Source organism: Mus musculus, chromosome 1 (assembly GCF_000001635.26).
Source record: "Mus musculus strain C57BL/6J chromosome 1, GRCm38.p6 C57BL/6J".
Classification (NCBI taxonomy): domain Eukaryota; kingdom Metazoa; phylum Chordata; class Mammalia; order Rodentia; family Muridae; genus Mus; species Mus musculus.
The window spans coordinates 44,027,186-44,047,049 of record NC_000067.6 but is presented as its reverse complement, the minus strand read 5'-3'; the positions used below and the strand labels follow the sequence as shown (position 1 = coordinate 44,047,049).

The window sequence follows — 19,864 nt, the reverse complement described above, 5'->3', positions numbered from 1 at the left end:
TCTCCTGTGTCTCTAGAGTGGGAATATCCCAGGAATCAAGGCCCACGCTGACTTACAGAGATCAAAGACAAGATCCAGCCACCAGATATGAGGCAGGTGTTCCTCTGTAGTGGACCAAGCTACATCCCCAGTGGCTTAGAGTACTTGTCAAGTCTCTTTGGTAGAGTTGTGAGGGGTTGCTGAGGCTCAGTGCCTGAAGGAAGATACACCATTGCCATCTCATGGCTTCTCTGGCCTTCCAGAGGGTGGTGATCTTGAGCTTGAAGGGGGGTTGCTTGAGTGTCTGGCTGCTATCCATTTGGCATCAGGCGTGCTGGTCTGACATGAGTTATGTGAACCCAGGCAGTTACTCAACAACACCAGGAACACTTTCCACTTTGCTTCCAAGTTTTCAGCAAGATGTCTCTTAACATATACCCAATCTCCAACTTAGTGCTCGTGTGGAACCTCAGGGGTACCAGCATTATATGGGGCACTAAGTGTAGGCCACAATTCCTGGTGGCTGGTCTGGAAAGCTTGCAATCAAGACATAAGATTCTTGTCAGCCTGAAAAGTCACTCTTGGGGGGCTTTTTATCTCCTAAATGAGTCCATCCTGTGCATTTGGCCTAGTAAGTCTTTTGCTTGCTTTCTGGGGAGTATAGATCTTCCTTCTTGTGTGCACCATTGCCCTTCCTTCTCTAAGTAATAGTTGGAGGGTGACTAGCAATCTGAGTCCTTTCTTCTTCCATATATTCTAAGTGAGGCCATGCCTTAGTCCAGTTCCATTCCCCAGCTGGTGTCTCTTTTAGGCCCATAACCAGGATATGCTCCTGCATATCCACTTCTCAAGCCACTTAATCTGCCTGGTTATTGCCTGGGCCACTGAATCTCTTTCCTTCTGATGCCCTGGGCAATGAATAATAGAGTTGCCAGCTTCATCGGGGCATCCAGGAGATCCAAGATTCCCTGCTTGTTTTTTCTTTTCCCTCTGATGTGAGCAGTCCTCTTTCTTGGTATATAGCCCTGTGGACGTGGGCTGTGGCAAAGGCATACCTGCTTACTGTGTAAGCTTCGGCATGTAAAAGGCATACCATGTAGATGTTAGTTTTCTTGCCAGCCCCAAGTTCCAAGGCCTTGGTAAGGACAATTAGCTCTGCTTTCCGTGCCAACATGCCAGGGGGTAGACGTTCTGCCCAGATGACATTTGTGCCATCCACGACACCAGCACCCACTCATATCTGACCTTCATGGAGAAAACTGTTCCTGTCTGTAAACCAGGCAGCCTCAGCTCCCAGCAGGGGTTGGTTGGAGAGGTCTTTCCTCCACCCATGGGCTCTCCTTTTGGGCCAGTTAGTTGTGGCTCATCAGGCAGGAAGTGTATCTGGGCCCCCATCTTAGAGAGTAAGTTTAACCCCAACAGAGGGTAGGAACAGTCTAGGATGACCATAAATGAATGGGATGCCCGGCCCATCCCTAGGTACACTGTTCTTTGGGTAGCCCATGAATACATTTTGGTGACGGTGGCTCCTTGAATCCAAGATTTTTTTCCTTGGAAACAGGGCCATTATCTTGGAGGACCAAGTGTTGAGCCCCTGTGTTCACCAAGAATTGAGTGGGTTTCCCCTCCACTCTCAGAGTTACCCTGGGTTTGGGGAGGGTGTCTGAACCCCGTCTCCCCTAATCAGTGTCTTCACCCAGAGTTAACACCTTTGCTGTTTTGGGGCACATTTTTCAAAGACCTCAGATTTCCTGTTCCCAGGTTCCATTTTTTGGGGCACTCTCGGGCCCAGTGGTCTCTCTCCTTGCAATATGTTCACTAGTCCTTTTCTGTTGGGGTCCAGCCTTGACACAGGATCAGAGATCTCAACTGGAAGCAGGGCTATCTGGAAGGCGCATAATAAATATATACAGACTACTTTTTGGGTTCAAGCTGACAGGCAATTTTTCATGGCTTAAAGTTTCTGTATCTTCTCTCTCATTCGCTGCTCTCTTTCTCTCTCACTCATTCACTCGCAGCTTGAGGCTGCACACACTCTGCTTTCTCTTGTGCTCTCTGCTTTTCTCCTATGCACTTCTCTTTTCTTGAACTCTCATGCTCATACACACCTCTGTGTGTTCCCCTTTCACTCTCACATACACTCTTCTCACACACACACACACACACACACACACACACACACACACACACCCCACATGCACTCTCCTTTCACTCACACACACACACTCTCCAAACACACCTCACATTCTCTCCTCACTCACTCTCCACATTCCCTCCTCACTCACTCTTCACATTCTCTCCTCACTCACTGTTCACATTCTCTTCTCATGCTCGCTCGCCTTTTTCTTGCTCAGTCTTTTATTGATACTCCAAAAGCAGGTAGAAAAAGACATTGTATAATCATTGCCAAATCAAATTCAAAAGAATAACCATGTCCCACAAAGAATCAAGAATTACAGTTGTTCCCCAAAGTTTCAAGCTTCCCTATTTCCAGGTCTATAGCCAAAATAATAATAATTGCAAAGTTATCATTATTTAAATTTTAACTTATACTTCAGAGCTCAGAGCTCTGAGGCCAGTTCCTTGCATTTTCTTGTGAAGTTCTAATGATAAACGACATAGGTAAAGCTGCCAGGCAGTGGCCAGAAGGAATCAAGTTAACCCTTAACTCAGTAGTTCTGCTAGCTTTCTGCTTCTGCACATTACATACAATGGCTCTCCTAAGAGTCTCAGTGTTTTAACTTAGTTTTACTAATATAAGACTTTACATATCCTATACTTGCTTATCCAGAAACCACTCTCAAATGTTGTGCAAAACTTATTTCATGACTTCAATAGTTTTTTTTTTCTTTCTTGGGGTCCCAATGTTGGCTCTATTTAATTTTCTAATATTTCTTTAAACTTTCTTTGCAAAGCAAGCATTAATCTGCAACTACCATTCTGCAGTTATTACGTTGTTTCCAAGATGAGAACACGCAACATACACCTGGGCCATTAGGACTGTGCTGTGCTGTTTCCCTATGCCTCAATTTTTTAATTGTTTAAGAACCATTACATCAAGGAACATCTAGTTTCACAGAATTCACCAAAGAAGAAGTAGAGAGAAGTACAAAAGTCAGATAGACTAGAATAATTATGCACACCAAGGCCAACTGAAAAGCATTCATGTACAGATGAAGTCTATACAGCCGTTGTCCAGGGCTAAGGTTAGGAAAAATGGGAACAACTGTTTTTTACAAAGAGCTGCTGAGGGCTACTGAGATGTCTCCATCCCGGCTTACTGCAGGCAGTCCCTGTCATTGTATGCTGTCCCCAGCAGTTTTCAAGGGGCTTTCTGTCTCTGGTTGGTGTCTCTCTTTTCTGCTTTCCATGGGACAGGAGGCCTTTGATCCTGTAAAGGTTTAATGCCACAGCACAGGGAGCTGCTGAAGCAGAGGGGCGGGAGAGGATAGGTGGGTGGGGGAGCAAAAAAACAAAACAAAACACTTATTTACAGTCTGAACTTTACTGCTGGATTTCTAAACAAGAGTAAGTAACAATTGTATGTTAAAGTAACTTCAGTCCAAAAGACTCAACTCAAATCTACACCTTGTGCTACTCAGTATTCTCTGAAGAGGAGATAGAAAGAATGTATATTATGAAAAGGGATCTGTTAGATTGGTTTAAACCATATGGGGTATGTAGTCTAACCATGGTGTTATGCTCAGTTCTTGGGAACCCCAGAAGAAGAATTGTCAATCCAATGTAACATAACAAAGAGAGCCTTTATTCGAGTCAGACCCGGATCTCAAACTTTTCCCACTGCCTAGGTTAGGAATGTACTGCTGGAATCCATGGGATTGGAGTTTTTATACTCGCATATGCATAAGCAGGGATCCTCCGGCTTTGGGGTTATGTGTCAGGGAAGGTGACAGACAAGGGGAAGCCATCCTTCAAACCTGATATTGTTTGTTCAGACATCGGTGTGTGTGTGTGTGTGTGTGTGTGTGTGTGTGTGTGTGTGTGTGTGTGTGTTTGTGTGTGCAGAATCGTGTAGTTGGAAGGGGGACTCTTCTGACCAGGGAAGTAACTTTATGGTGTTATCAGGAACTAGTGTGTTTTTACAAACTGGTCACAGCTGTCTGGGAACAACTGCCCTTCTCTCATGGCCCAAGAGAGGGCCACTTATCTTTTCAAGGTTGTTTGGTCCTTGTTTCCCTCGAGGACAGGAGCCATCTGTATAAAAAAAAAAAAAAAAAAAAAAGTGTTAGTTATTTCTCAAGGAGAGTGCCTGCCTCAGAGAGTGTCTGACACAGAGGCTGGGATGTGTGGCCATTTGTCTGTTCCTAAACCCTGCATCTGCCGCTCTGGGTGGGTGGGTGGTGGTGGTGGTAGGGGGAAGGGAGTGCCACCGTGAAAAGGGGAATTGCAATATTCTGATGCCAGGCTGGGCTCTCTGAAAGGCGGGGTGGGGGTGGGGGCGGTAATCTACGCTGGGAAATGGGGAAGGGGAGGGAATTCATGAGGCTAGGAGCTTCCCAGTCTGGCACTAAAAGCCAGACTAAAGGATTCGACGTGAGCTTTTGGCGCATTAGTACATAGTGATACTGAAGAAGCTGGTTCGGGACGTCAGTGAGGGACAGCAGGAGAAGCAACAGGGTGGTGCACTAAGCAGCAGGAAGCTAATTAAGGTGCACAGACAAAAGCAGCACGGAGTTCTCCTTGCTCTTCCTGTACTATCTGAGCTTTGCGCGGAAGTGAAAGCTGCCGCCCACGCCGGGGGAAGACCTTCTTTCCTGGAAATACCCTCCAAGCCAAACCTACAGGTGTGTGTCTAAGTTGACAATCATTAAACTCCCATGCTTTAGCATCTTAACAGCTTGAAAAAGATAATATAGGTAAAATTTTAAAGCTTTATTCTTAAGTGAAATTGCTAAATGGAATGTGTGCCTGTTAGATAGTAAACAATTCTCATGCTTTGGAATAACTTGAAATGCCGCGTTGACTCTTTTTCAGTGTTCCTATCCCAGCAAAGGCTAAAATGTACTGGCATTTGATTGCTAAGACAAAGGATTCCAAGAATGCAATCTATAGCCTGTCCAGCAGATGGCACTGCGTTTCTCCTACGAGTTAAAATGGATCCGTTGGCCTTAGAAATTGCACATTTGCAATTTCTGTCTTGTGTCTCATACAGTACCCCTCTTTCTGTACTTTGTTCAAGCATATATTCTAGAAAAAGAGGAAAACAAAAGGTAGTATAAGACTGTATCACGGAGACACTTGAAAAGAATGAGTCATTAGAGCTGGATTCCCTGCTTTCTGCCAAAAGATCACCCTTATGCAGCCTACTTAATTGGAATTATTTTCAATATGACAAACTCTGGCTGGCCTTAGTGCATCACGACAGTCTATTCCCTGCCCAATTCACCTAAACAAACTTTGAACACCACACACAAAGACAACCTGCTTTGTATTTCACAAAGAAGACACATAATGGACTGACTACCCTAACACACACATCTTCACCTCTTTGAACTCGTCCCTAGAGGTTGCAACAGTACAGAACTTTGACTTGGTCAGCTTATTTCCTGCAGCTTTGGAGTCTGTGACATCCAAGATCTGAGCACATTGCAAGTTCAGTGTGAGGTGGCTGCCTGTTCCACACATGAGCTGCCTTCTTTCTGTTTCCTCATGGGACACAGCATACAGGCTAGCAAACTACTTCTGTCCCTTTAATAAAGGCTGTCATCAATTCCTGAGCACCCCTCATCAACATCTCCTTAAGACTCTTCCTCTCAAAACTAATGCACTGGGCTTAGACTCCAACACAAACATCCCAGAGACACAAACACTCAAACCATAGCCATCATCTCCTCCAGGGACCCCCTGACACTTCTCTTTTCTCTCCACAGCACTATTGTTTAAAAAGAAACCCATCACCAAGTCATTTCTCAGAACATTTTTACTGTCATTTCCATCATCTAAAACTGACTTCACTTTTCTTCCCCTGCCAACTACTTCCATATTCTATCCTTTTTGCAACAAAAGTCCACTGACCATGGGCTAATCCCTTAATGGGTCCATAGATATTGACATTGGAGGTGAAGAAAAGTCAGAAATTGGGGGACCTCCTCTCAGGGCTGGCCGGCGGGGGACCCTGTGGGAGAGAGGGAATTGTAGAAGGCGAAGGAATTAAGGACATCTGGCAAGCATGGCCCATGGAAGCGACTAAGCAGGGCTCACAGAGATTTAACTGGCAAGCACAGAGCCCAGCTAGGTCTACGCTAGGTCATGTGCATATGTTATGGCTGTTCCCTTGGCACTGTTATGAAACTCCTAACAGTGGGAGTAGGAGTATCTCAGACTTGGGACCCCTTACCTCCTAGTTGGTTGCTTTGCCCAGTCTTGACATGAGGATTCGTGCTTAGTTTTATTTTATCTTGTTTTGCCCTATTCGGTTTACATTCATGGGATGCCTGCTCCTTTCTGGAGGGAAACCGAGGAGGAGTGGATCTGAGTGTGTGTGTGGGGGGGGGGGGGTCACTGAGAAGAGTAGACAGAGGGTAAACTGCAGTCAGGATGTATATTTCCACGAACTTCCACAAGGATGAAAACACACCTCTGAAGCTCTCAGCTGAAATACATCCTTTATACTAAGGTTATCCTCAGTCTACATTTTGAAATCCCATTCTATATTCAGCTAACAGATACCATTATTAATTAGCTGAATTTCACATAGACGATGGCTTCCTTTGGTTTTGATCCCTTTTTCTTTGGTTGGTTTTCTGTGACATTACAGATTTTTGGCTCCACTCCCATCCTACTGCTTTCTGCTTCTCGGTTGCATTTGTTTGTTTGTTTTGTTTCCTCCACCAGTATTTTAGCCTTTCAATATCACAGCTGCAATGGCATTTTGGATATTATATTGCACTCAAATTTACATCACCAGCCCAGATATCCTTGCTAAATTCTTAGCTTGTGTAATTACCTAGAAAATACTGATACTTCTTCGAATAATAGATATTTTAAACCTAACAAAGAAAAACTGAACTAATAAACATTATGTGTAGTCTTATTTATCCATTGTCCTCTCTAACTCGGTTGATGGTAATTTCATCTTTATAGAAGTTAAAAATGAAAACCTCGAGTTGGTGAGTTCTAGTTCCAGGTATGATGGAGTAATCCTATTTGGTGACAGTTCTTCCTCCTGACTGTATATCTGTGTGGGGCATGAGGATATGCATATTCATATGTGTGTTCCCCTGTGGGCACCTGTGTGAAAGCCAGAGGTCAGTGTTGGGTGTTTTCCTCTAGTGCTCTCCACCTTATTTTGTTATTTAACCCATAGCTTCACCAATTTGGCTAGACTTGGGTCCTCATTCTGGGTGGTAGGCATTTCTATCCACTGAGCCATATCTCCTCTATGCCATCACTCTAACTTTTAATAATAGCTAAATACCCTAGACAAAAATCTGTAAAGTAGATATCAGGAGATTCTTTTATTTTTAATTAGATATTTTCTTTATTTAAATTTCAAATGTTATCCCGAAAGTTCTCTATACCTCCCCCCCCCAACCCCCGCCCTGCTCCCGTACCCACCCACTCCCACTTCTTGGACCTGGCATTCCCCTGTACTGGGGCATATAAAGTTTGCAAGACCAAGGAGCCTCTCTTCCCAATGATGGTCCACTAGGCCATCTTCTGCTACATATGCAGCTAGAGACACGAGCTCTGGGGGTACTGGTTAGTTCATATTGGTGTTCTACCTATAGGGTTGTGGACCCCTTCAGCTCCTTGAGTACTTTCTCTAGCTCCTCCATTGGGGGCCCTGTGCTCCATCCAACAGATGACTGAGCATCCACTTCTGTATATATCAGGAGATTCTAACAGGTAGTAAAATAAGGCAAATTAGGTAGGGATTTTAAGATTCTGAAAATCTTTTTTTTAATTGGTTCTTTTATTTATTTGCATTTCAAATGTTATCCCTCTTATCGGTTTCCCCTCCACAAATCCCCTATCCCACTCCATTCCTTCCTGCTTCTATGAGTTGCTTGTCTTAGTCAGGGTTTCTATTCCTGCACAAAACATCATGACCAAGAAGCAAACTGGGGAGGAAAGGGTTTATTCAGCTTATAATTCCCACATTGCTGTTCATCACCAAAGGAAGTCAGGACTAAAACTAAGGTCAGGAAGCAGGAGCTGATGCAGAGGCCATGGAAGGATGTTTCTTAGTTACTTGCTTCCTCTGGCTTGCTCAGCTTGCTTTCTTATAGAACTCAAGACTTCCAGCCCAGAGATGGTACCAACCACAAGAGACCCTTTCCCTTGATCACTAATTGAGAAAATGCCTTACAGCTGGATCTCATGGAGGCATTTCCTCAACTGAAGCTCCTATCTCTGTGATAACTCCAGCTGTGTCAAGTTGACACAAAACCAGCCACCCACCCACTCCTGCTTCACTGCCCTAGCATTCCCCTATGCTGGGGCATTGAGCCTCCACAGGACCAAGGGCCTCCCCTCCCATTGATGCCAGATAAGGCAATACTCTGCTACATATACAGCTGGAGCCATGCATCCCTCCACATGTACTTTTTGGTTGATTTTAGTCCCTGGGAACACTGGGGGGTCTGCTTGGTTGATATTGTTCTTCTTCCTGTTGGGTTGCAAACCCCTTCAGTACCTTCAGTCCTTCCCCTAACTCCTCCATTGGGGTTCCCAGGCTCAGTCCAATGGTTGGCTGCCAACATCTGCATCTGTATTGGTCAGGCTCTGGCAGAGCATCTCAGGGGACAGCTATACCAGGTTCCTGTCAACAAGTGCTTCTTGGCTTCATCAATAGTGTCTGGGTTTGGTGTCTGCAGATGGGATGGATGCAGTCTCTGGGTGGAAGTTAGTTATTTTGTTTTTCATTTCTATCCTCTAGCCCATGACTGGCAAACCCAAGGATAAGGAAATAGTCATAAAAATAAAAGCAAGAAACCCTTAGGAAAGACTGTTCTTTCTAGCCAGGACCAAAAGAGGGGAGCTGAGCATATGGGAGTAGTTCTGGGCAGTAGATAGGTTATTTCACACAAATACTGCAAATAAACCACACCCATTTTCTTCTCTACTGGTTACTGTGCCCAATACTGGAAATATGAATACAGCCCCAACTTCTCAACTACCATTGGGAGATGAGCAACACATCTCTCCCCTTTGCTAGCCTGTGGTATCTATAGACAGTTAACACAACTGTCTCATCACCATATTTCAGAAACAAGGACATACATTCCCCTATTTAAAAGCAGGAAAAGAATTACTTAGAAAAAGAAAAAGAAAATGTTCTATTTACTTGGTGTACTGAGACAGTTTCAAAAAACCTTCTGCATGATGTCAGAATCAACAACAATCAGAATCACATAGACATCTGAATAGCTCGTGAATGGAGCAGGCCTGAATAACACTGTAAATTTTTTTAAACCCAAGCTAATTTTTACTTTACTTAATGTCGTTCTGGGGATTGAACCCAAGGTCTTGTACATGCTAGTCAGACTGTCTTTAAATATTTAAATATTTCTTAAGTATTGTCTCACATTTGAGGGAGCAGGTCTGCCATCTTGGTGGAACTTGAGGTAGCTGATTACATTGCACCCATCCGAGGAAGGGAAGAAGAGAGAGTGATGGGTACTAGCACTTCCTGCTCTTTATATTGCCCAGGATCCAAACACTGGAAATGGTGTTACATACTAGGATGGGTCTGCACCCCTCAGTTAACCTAAACAAGACAATCTCTCATAGGTATACTTCTTTAGTTAGCTTTAAGACTGCCAACCTGACATAGCCTAGAGTCACCTGAGAAGGGAATCTCAATTGAGGGATTGCCCGGATGGGTTGGCTTGTTTGTGGCGATTACCTTGATTGTTAATTGATGTAGTAGGAGCCAGCACCAGCCCATGGTGGGCAGCACCATTTTGTAAGCAGGTGGTTCAAGGCCTTATATAAGAAAGGTAGATAAGCATGAATCCTGGAATCACCCCAGCAAGAATCATCCCTCCATGGTTCCTGCTAGACTTCCCTCAAAGATGGCTGTAACTTTTCTGGTCATGGTGTTTGTCCCAGCAACAGAATGAGATTAGAACTCATGCCCAGAGGGTAAGTCAATCTACATATTCCCTCATGACTATACCAAAGGGCCATCTCTTAAAGGGATTTTAGACCCTGTCAAGTTCACGGTCAACTGTAACCTTCACATGGGTATTCCACCACTGATCTAAACCCCCCACCTTGATTTTTCAATTTCTTAATGATATGCTAGGCAGACAAGAATTTAGTTTTGTTGAAAATGAAATTACCAAAATACTCTCCAAAACTGTCACTACTTCAGTGTTATTACTTTATTTTACACAAAAATAGAAGATAGATATATTTGTGAAGTACCATTCAATACATATATACACTGCATAATGTTGAAATCATGTTAAATATCTGTGTCTACTCAACATTGATGATTTCTTTTGTATTTAGAGATTTGGGGGAACAAATTTTCTGTTCCCTATATTTATATATTTAGTTCCTTTACTGATTATTTCAATAGTGTATAATTTGTATCTTAACATGTATCTTATAAAGGCTTTAAACCATCTTAACTGACTAAAAATATTTTAAACAGGCACAAAATTAAAATTAATAAGGAACTCTGTGTAATTAAGATGAGACAGAGTAAAACAGACATGATCTAACAGTCCGAGACTACTTTATTGGAACAGTGAGAGGCTCCAATCTCTGTAGAATAAAGGTTAGGGGAATTTAGAGGGGCTGAGGGACATACATAGGTAGCTACCAAGAAATTACAGTGTGTGTGTGTGTGTGTGTTTATTTTTGCAAGTGGAGCTGGAAGGGTCAGACTGGCACCAAGCAATTCCTTATGGCTAGGGCCTGTTGTTCAGTATAGCCTGACTCAGTTCCTCATGACTGGAGGCTATCACCCCAAACTACCATTCTCTCAGATAACCAAAGTTACCAAGTTCCCTGCACATTTATGTCGGCTATTTGTTTTCTTTATCTATGTTAAAGTACTTTTAGGAGGGCTGGGGTGACAGCTCAAGGTATAAAAACCACTTCTGAAAGTGTGGAGACCGGAGTCTGAATATCCAGCTCCCACATGAAACGCTGTGCACTGCTGCACATGCCTGGTACTAGGTGAAGGGCAGAGAATGGAGGATCCAGAAAGTTACTGTGCAGGTAGCTCAGAAGAAATGGTAAACTTCCAATTCAGTAGGAGAACTTATTTCAAGTCAATAAGGTTCTGGGGCGGTGAGCTGTTGTGCACAGACAGCGTGGTCCCCAGTTGAGCACAGGCCTGGAACCCCAGTGACCCTAAGGAAAGGAAGGTGTTTGGCCATGCTTCCTGGACCTCTGGCTCCTGTCCCAGCTACAGCCTCCCACAGCCCTCTCACAGCCCCCTGCAGAAGGGTGTGTGGCCAGCAGTCATGTAGGCAATGCCCCAAGCTCCTGGTATTTTGTCTGGACTCCATCCCCACAGTTACCAGGCAACAACCAGGTGTGCTCCTACCCACAGTTACCTGGCAACAGCCAGGTAGCCCTGGCCCACTATAAAAGGAGCCGATTGGCCCTCCTTGCTCTCTAGGTCCTCTCTTACCCTCTTATTCTCTTGCTCTTATGCTTGCTCCCTTGCTCCCCGTCTCTCCACATGGCCATGGCCAGCCTCTCCTTCCCCACTCTCTCCCTCTCTCTGCCTTTCTACAATAAATGCCTTAAAACCATGGACTGCCTCTTCTCACCAGGACCGCTGTGCTGGAGCAATGGAGCAGGTCTCCTTCTACAGAGCCATGCATCTAACCTCCCTCTGGGAAGCTTCCCTGTGCTGCAGCCATGGTCTCCACCAAACCAACCCACCCGCCAAACCTGCCTAGGACTGCCCTCCCTGCAGTAACCTGCCAGAGCTCTCTCCTCCTGCCCTTATCCTTTTGTCCCCAGGCGGCCTGAGGATCCCCACCCGTTCTCAGCTCTTCCACTACATATAGGATGTCTGAGAGTGAGAACCTGCCGTCCCTGGCCTCTGGGCAGGCCCAGGGACCCCAGAACTGGCTCTTCCGCGGTTCCTGCCCTGTGGCAGCCTGGGGTCCACGCAGTCAAACTTCCTGCGTCCGCCTTGCACAGCGGCCCTGAGTGGACACAGGACCCCAATTTTTGCCCCACAGAAGGTAAATGGTGATTGTGTCCTATGCATGCGTGCACACGCATGCCAAAGGTTTTTAGGAAAATTATATAAGACTTTCTTTCTTGCATACTCTTGTTCTTAAACTGTGAGAACACTATCTTCAAAATATAAGAATGTTAATAACTGTCATTATCACACCTAATAGATCTTCAAACTATTATACCCAGATTATGATTTGAATTCTTACAATTATCTTTAAAACATTTGCACAATTTATTTATTCTAATTTGGATTAAATGCACTCCAGGCAAACACAATACAGCTGAGCTACATTCCAGACGCCCATATTTCAGATTGCTCACTAGTTCATTGGTGTACGTTTGAAGGAAGGGTCATACACAGGCCTCAGAACAACCCGCAGTAACTGGATGAAAGCAGTTCCCTGTTCCACTTCCACTTCTTCTCTGAGTTTTTGGCATCAAACTCAGGTCACCAAGCTTGATAGTGAGTGCCTTGAGCCCTCTTATTCACTCCATTTCTAGAATTTTGATTAATTCTTGTGTAGTTATTGAAGTTTGAAATTGTTCCATTTTTGTTTCTCTCTGTTCAGTATTTATCTGAAAGATTACTAATCTTCTATTGTGGTTATTGTTATTGGTTTTGTTTTGAGACAAGGCCTCACTGGGCATCACTAGCTGGCTTAGAACTTGATCTTTCATCTTTTTATATGGTAATATGATGTAATCTCTGAGGGAAGTGGTATCTTATCAGTCAAGAGCCAAAGCATACTACAAATTCATACCATACAGCAAACCTCAGGCAAGAGATTTATTGGGAAGGAAAGCCCCAAGAGGATGGCTGCCTCCGTTCAGGTGAGAAGCAGCAAAGAACTTAGCAGAAGACAGGGCATATATATAGGATTTATTGGGGGCAGAGCATTCCAGGATGGAGATTTCCAGGGTGGGGATTAGTGGATGATTTCAAGTCCAGAGCTTGGGGTAAACCCAGGCATTGCTGGTATTTCAAGCCCCAGGCTTCGACTCTTTACTTCTTAGGGTAGGGTCTGGGTTTCAGCCATTAGAGCAGTTAGTGTTCTGTGGGTTGAACCTCATAGATGGAGAACCCCAGGGAGCAGAAGGCCTGGCCACTTGTGCACCTTACAGCATGGCTATTGTCTTACACTCCCTAAACACAATTATCAAAATTGGGGCCTAAATAATAAGTAAAAAAAATGTAGATAATGCTATGGCCAGTGTTGCCTGTTGGTGCAATCATATCCATATGGGCAACTGATAATTTTTATGTTTATGGGAATTGTTCATGTAATTTTTGAGCCAGAGCCTCTTGTATGTAGCCCATCCTGGCTTCACATTTGCTAGGTAGTCAAAGGCAATCTTCAACTTTTGGCCCTCTTGCCGAACCTTGCTGGGATGCTGTGGTAATAGGCATGTGCCTATTATCTTAGTTTTACCTGGTGCTGAGGACTAAACACAGGACATGGTGCACACTGAGCAAGCCCCTGACTGAGCTACACTCCCCAAACACTATAATTTCTTTTAAAAAAACAAGGTGGTGTTCACTGTTCGTCTTTCTTTTATTCAAAATTGTTTATAGTATCTGATAACATATCCCCTTCCAATAAATAAAAATATTAACTGTAACAAAAAATTAGATTAAGGTTCATTTATTCTACTCAGTTATTACAGTCATCTCTATGAATCAAACCGAAACTCTCTCCGCTGCTGTGAAAGGGCAAGACAGTAAGAATGAAGTTTCCTTCAACTTGTACTCTTTCTGAGGTTATTTAGGTTTTACTAAAATTTTACCTCCTTGAGAATGAGTTCTGTGCAAAATTACTGAACTCTACTTTAGAAACCCAAAGTCGAGATGTCCCAGCTAAGTTGTATTAGCTTCTGTCACACTGTCCGCTTGTGAAAACCTCTTTCAGGTCTTTGCTTATCTCAGTTTATGTTTCTCAAACTGCTTGCTTTTGTAAAATCTCTCCTGCATCACCGATGTGAGATATAAGGATATGGTTTTTGCCTTAAAAAAATACAAGACAAACAAACCAAACAAACCCATATCCAAACATTTGAAGTTACAGTTGGGTCCCAAAATCCTTAGGTGTAGTCGCAGCTGGCTGGAATAAAGACTTCAGTGGTCACCTTGGGTGGGCTCCCAGTAATACTACGACTTTCCCTTCTTGACATTGTCTACCCAGCAACCAGACCAACTGTCTTATAGAATATTCTACATTTTGATTTGTTTCTTTGCTCACTTGTGGTTTAATTTAACTTCTTTCTCTTTCCCTTGTGTTTCCCCAGACACTTGACTAGATCAAGTTCAAATTCATTTTGTTCTTGTTTTGTTTGGCAAGAATACATCATAGTTGGTGCTCTGTGCCTCATGTTCAATTACACCAGGAGACAACTAATGCCTGGTTTCTATTTTTAGTGGTACTAAGATTGATCAAAGCATTCAAGTGGTGACAGCCTAATACCTCTATTGTAATTTCCCACCTTTGCTCAGTGATGTTATCCTTTTACAATTGGTGTATGACTGGTGTGAGATGGAATCCCAGGGTTGTTTTGGTTTCGTTTCTCTGATGACTAAGGATGTTGAACATTTCTTTAGGTGCTTCTCAGCCATTCGAGTTTACTCAGTTGAGAATTCTGTCTACCTCTGTTCTCCAATTTTTAATGGGATTACTTGGTTCTCTGGAGTCTAACTTCATGAGTTCTTCGTATATATTGGATAGTAGCCCTCTAGCAGATGTAGGGTTGATAAAGATCTTTTCCCAATCTGTTGATTGCCATTTTGTCCTACTGACAGTGTCCTTTGCCTTACAGAAGCTTTGCAATTTTATGAGGTTCCATCTATCTATAGTTGATCTTATAGCATAAGCCATTAGTGTTCTGCTCAGGAAACTTTCTCCTGTGCCACATGTTTGAGGCTCCTCTACTTTCTCTTCTATTAAGTTCAGTGTATCTGGTTTTATGTGGAGGTCCTTGATCAACTTGGACTTGACCAAGGAGATAAGAATGGATTGATTTGCATTTTTCTGCATGCAGACCAACAGTTGAACCAGCACCATTTTTTGAAAGTGCTGTCTTTTGCCACTGAGTGATATTAGCTTCTTTGTCAAAGATCAAATGATCATAGGTGTGTGGGTTCATTTCTGGGTCTTCAATTCTATTCCACTGATGAGTATAGATTTTTGTAGTAGGATCTAATTATTTTTTTAATTTCCTCAGTTTCTGTTGTTGTCTCCCTTTTCATTTCTGATTTTATTAATTTAAATACTATCTCTGTGCCCTCTAGTTAATTTGGCTAAGGGTTTATCTATCTTGTTGATTTCCTCAAAAAGCCAGCTTTTTGTTTTGTTGATTCTTTGTGTAGTTCTCTTTGTTTCTACTTGGTTGATTTCAGCCTTGAGTTTGATTATTTCCCGCTGTCTTCTCCTCTTGGATGTATTTGCTTCTTTTTGTTCTAGAGCTTTTAGATGTGCTGTAAATCTGCTAGTGTGTGAACTCTCATAGAATTCTGCACTGAAAATGAATATGTTTATCATATCTACATGAATTTGAGCATTTTTATGGGTAAAGTCACTTATTTGTTTATTTATTTGTTGTTTCAAGACAGTTGTTCTCTGTGTAGCCTTGGCTGTTTTGGAACTCACTCAGTAGACCACGCTGGCCTTAAACCCAGAGATTGGCCTGCTTGTGCTTCCTGGGTGCTGTAATTAAAGGCATCACAGCCAGGTTTAAGTGTTTTTAAAGATTTTTTTTTTAAGTTTTTAACTTCATATTTTGCATATTTCTCTAAATTTTCTAAAACTTGAATGCTAGTCAATTTTAGGTGTCTTTTAAAAGTTATTTGTCAGAGATTTAACAATTTCTTTCCTAGCTTGCTAAGTCCTATTGTATCCTCATGTATTATTTAAATATTATGTGGTTAAGTGTAATCATCTTTTGTAAATAGACTTTGAACTAAATCATTGTGAAAATGTTTTTTTTAATTCAAACTCACAAAGAAATTGACCTATGCTTGTTTCTAGTACTTAATTTTCTAGTCATTTAAAGTCAATGTATAGTTTAGTCATTAGGAATGTGTCCTTGGGAATACTCCTCTTAGATACCTGTGAGGGTCAACCCACAGAACACTGTGTGGACCTGAATGTACTAGGAGATGTGTAGCATTAGTAAAGCACACTTATGGTTGTGCAAAGAGGTATTTACAAAGAGTATTCAAATGTGGGACAGCTCCTGAGGAAGGAAGAAAGACATGCCCTGACTGTGGGCAGCACCTTTCAACAAGTTAGGAACCAGAGGGATAAAAAGCTAGATAGAGATAGGATTCCGATAACATATACATTCAAACTGCCCCCTCCTCTCATCTTCACTGAAGGCTCTTTCTGTCAGATATCCCTATACAAGATATCCTTGTTAAAAAAAATTACAAATTCTAGCTACCCCATATAAAAGACACTGAATCCTGGTATTTATTTACAAGCTAGAAGCCTAGATAGGGCAGCTTTTGGAGCTATTTTAACTTACACCCCAGCTATGTGTCCCTTGTTACTTGCTGTTTCTCCTGTGCTCATTGTCCATCTACTTTAATGGCAGCTTCCTTCTCTCTTTTTGTCCTTTCTCCTTTCCCCCTCTCTACGTGCAATCACCAGCTAAGTAACTGAAAACCTGCCTACCTCTACCTATTGCCCAATCACAGGCTTTAGCATTTTATTGACAAATTAAATTGGGGAGCAAAGTTCACACACACACACACACACACACACACACACACACAGGCTGGTATACATGAGGAACCACTAATCTTGGAGCAACTAGATCTTGTGGTATTTAGCATTTAAATAAAGGCAGCGCCAGATCAATCCCTATTGCACCTTTTTGTCTAAATAAAAAGGCTCTTTCTCTTATAATAATAAGAATCTATAATATGAACAATTATGAAAACTATTAGGTAAAAGTTACATTTAAAAAGTCCAGTCTGTTTGTATTTGGCAATCTGTGGATAAAATATTCTATTATCTATCCTATCTTGGTGAGTTCAGAGTTCTGTATCTAAATCATTTTCTCATTATCATCTTAAGAATTTTAATCCTCTAACTTTTGTAATTTGCTATTACCAACCTTAAAACATCCATTTATAACTTATACCTTCATCTTCTGCCTGGTTTCAGGCCTAAAGTGATGAAGCCATAAGTTGTTTCTTTTGTTTCTCTCAGGTGTCTCACCTGGGGATCCATCCAATTTACAACCATCAAACCCAGACCCAGATAGCAGATCTAGATAGCAGAGGGTGGCCTAGTCGGTCATCAATGGGAGGAGAGGCTCTTGGTCCTGTGAAGGATCTATGCCCCAGTATAGGGGAATGCCAGAGACAGAAAGTGGGAGTGGGTGCGTTGGTGAGCAGGGAGGGGAGATAGGGTATTTTTGGGAGGGAAAACAGGAAAGAGGATAACATTTGAAATGTAAATAAAGAAAATACCTATTAATAATAATAAAAAACAATAAATGACCTTTTAGTGGAATCACCATCTCTGACCTCAAGCTGTACTATAGAGCAATTGTGATAAAAATTGCATGGTATTGGTACTGTGACAGGCAGGTAGATCAATAGAATAGAATTCAAGACTCAGAAACACATATATGGTCACTTGATCTTCGACAAAGCAGCTAAAACCATCCAGTGAGAAAAAGACAGCATTTTCAACAAATGGTGCTAGTCAAACTGGTGGCTAGCAAGTAGAAGAATGCAAATCGATCCATTCTTATCTCCTTTTACAAAGCTCAAGTCCAAGTGGATCAAGGACCTTCACATAAAACCAGAGACACTGAATCTAACAGGGAAAGTGGGGAAGACCCTTCAATACATGGGCACAGGGGAAATTTTCCTGAACAGAACACCAACAGCTTATGCTCTAAGATCAAGAATTGACAAATGGGACCTCATAACATTCCCCCAGAGTTCCCCAGGACTAAACCACCAACAAAGAAAACACATTGGTGGGACTCATGATTTTAGCTGCATATGTAACAGAGAATGGCCTAGTTGGTCATCAGTGGGAGGAGAGGCCCTTGGTCCTGTGACGGTTCTATGCCCCAGAAGAGGGGACTGCAAGGGCCAGAAAGTGGTAGTGGGTGGGTTTGTGAGTGGAGGAGAGGGATACAGGGTTTTCAAGGGGAAACCAGGAAAGGGGATAACATTTGAAAAACAATCTAATAAAAACAACTACTTAAAAAGATGTTAAATGACATTACATACAACAAATAAAATGTATATGTGTATATTATGATGAACATCAAGAAATTTACCCATGATAAAGGAAATTGTAAGAATTATCTAGGCAAAGAAATGCAAGAATTTTTCAGTGCAGGGTATGGAGAAAATAGCTATTTATAGAAAAGGCATGAAGCTCAATTTTTCACCTATGAAATACTGAAACTGCAAGACTAGGAAAAGATGCCCCATAAGTAAGATGTGTTAGTAAAAATGAGCTTTAGTCTAACTAAAACAATTTAAGATGGGTAGTATGAAAAGCACTTGTGAAAGATCAAAGATCCATCTGCTCTAGTTCTATTAGGAAAGCAAAAAACAGAGATGCTGTATTTGGGTCCTAGTCCATTCCTACGCTGTCTGCTAATGTAGAAGGTTTGCATGGTTGGGATAACTGGACATTACAGCTACAGGTGGCCCATGTGGGGGCAGGTTAGTCATGCGGATCACCTTAGTCAAATGCACATTTAATTGCATTCATCCTCTCAAGGAAAATGAGTGTGCCATTTTCACGCTCTGTCCTGATCACACTGCGATTCTGGAGCCTCTTAAAAATAAAGGCCCTGCTTTCCATATGTGTACAATAGAGTATTTCTGATCCTGTTGTCTATGTATTAAGGTATGTTGTAATCCTGTCTTTTAGGAAGAGCCACTGTGTTTTTATTCCAATATCTAGAGTGACTCACATGCGAGCAATGAAAAGATGATCCTCTGTGAGAGCTCCTGCTGATGCCACCATTATTTCTGTGCCAGGCAGAGAACCAAGCCTGGACCCAATCAGCTGATCTTTTTACATGTGTAAAGCACTTAAGCTGCCCTGCAGTTTAGTGTTTCATCTTGTACTGAGTTTATGATTGACTTTTGATTGCTACTCAGGGTTTTCTACTAAGAGTGTGAGGAAAGAATCCACAGAATATTAACCTGCAAGATTTTTTTTTTTCCTGGAGAATTACAACAGAATGTACTGTACTATTATGGTAAAGACCTCTTAACTAAAACGTGAAACCTTGTTTTCAAATGGATTTTTAAAATAGAATTTTTAGGTCACAGCATAATTGTGTGATATATCCTTTCACAGCTCTGACAGTACCACAGGGGCACACTGTTACAATCAGTCTACATTAACATCATTAAGGACTTAAGGAGTAAAGTCTCTGGTGCACACGGCAGCTCACTTTCTATTGCCCGAGCTTTTGTCCCTGCTGGCACCGAACCGGGAAAATGGCGCTGCTTATATAGCCCGCAGCGTGACGTTTCAGCACCTGATGTGGCGTGACAGCTCCTGATTCGTTGCTTGCCCATCACGCCATTACTACGCCGCAAGATGGGCAGTGACTGGGCGTGAATTCACTCTTGCACTTGTGCATAAGGCTTATTTACTAGTTAGGCGCAGTGGAAGCCAGCGCCATCTTATAATGGCGATTGCTCACGGCACGGCTCTTCACAACT

The 19,864-nt window shown here is 42.5% G+C and overlaps 1 protein-coding gene across 2 annotated transcripts in view; it reads left to right on the top strand.

Moving 5' to 3' along the window:
- Positions 1-4,429: 4,429 nt before the first annotated feature.
- Mettl21c (methyltransferase like 21C) overlaps positions 4,430-19,864 on the top strand; it is a 33,222-nt gene continuing 17,787 nt past the window's right edge. For both annotated transcript variants that reach the window (XM_006496128.3, XM_006496127.3), the window contains exon 1: positions 4,430-4,784. The gene's annotated coding sequence lies outside the window, so the exon portion shown is untranslated. The remainder of the gene's footprint in view (positions 4,785-19,864) is intronic.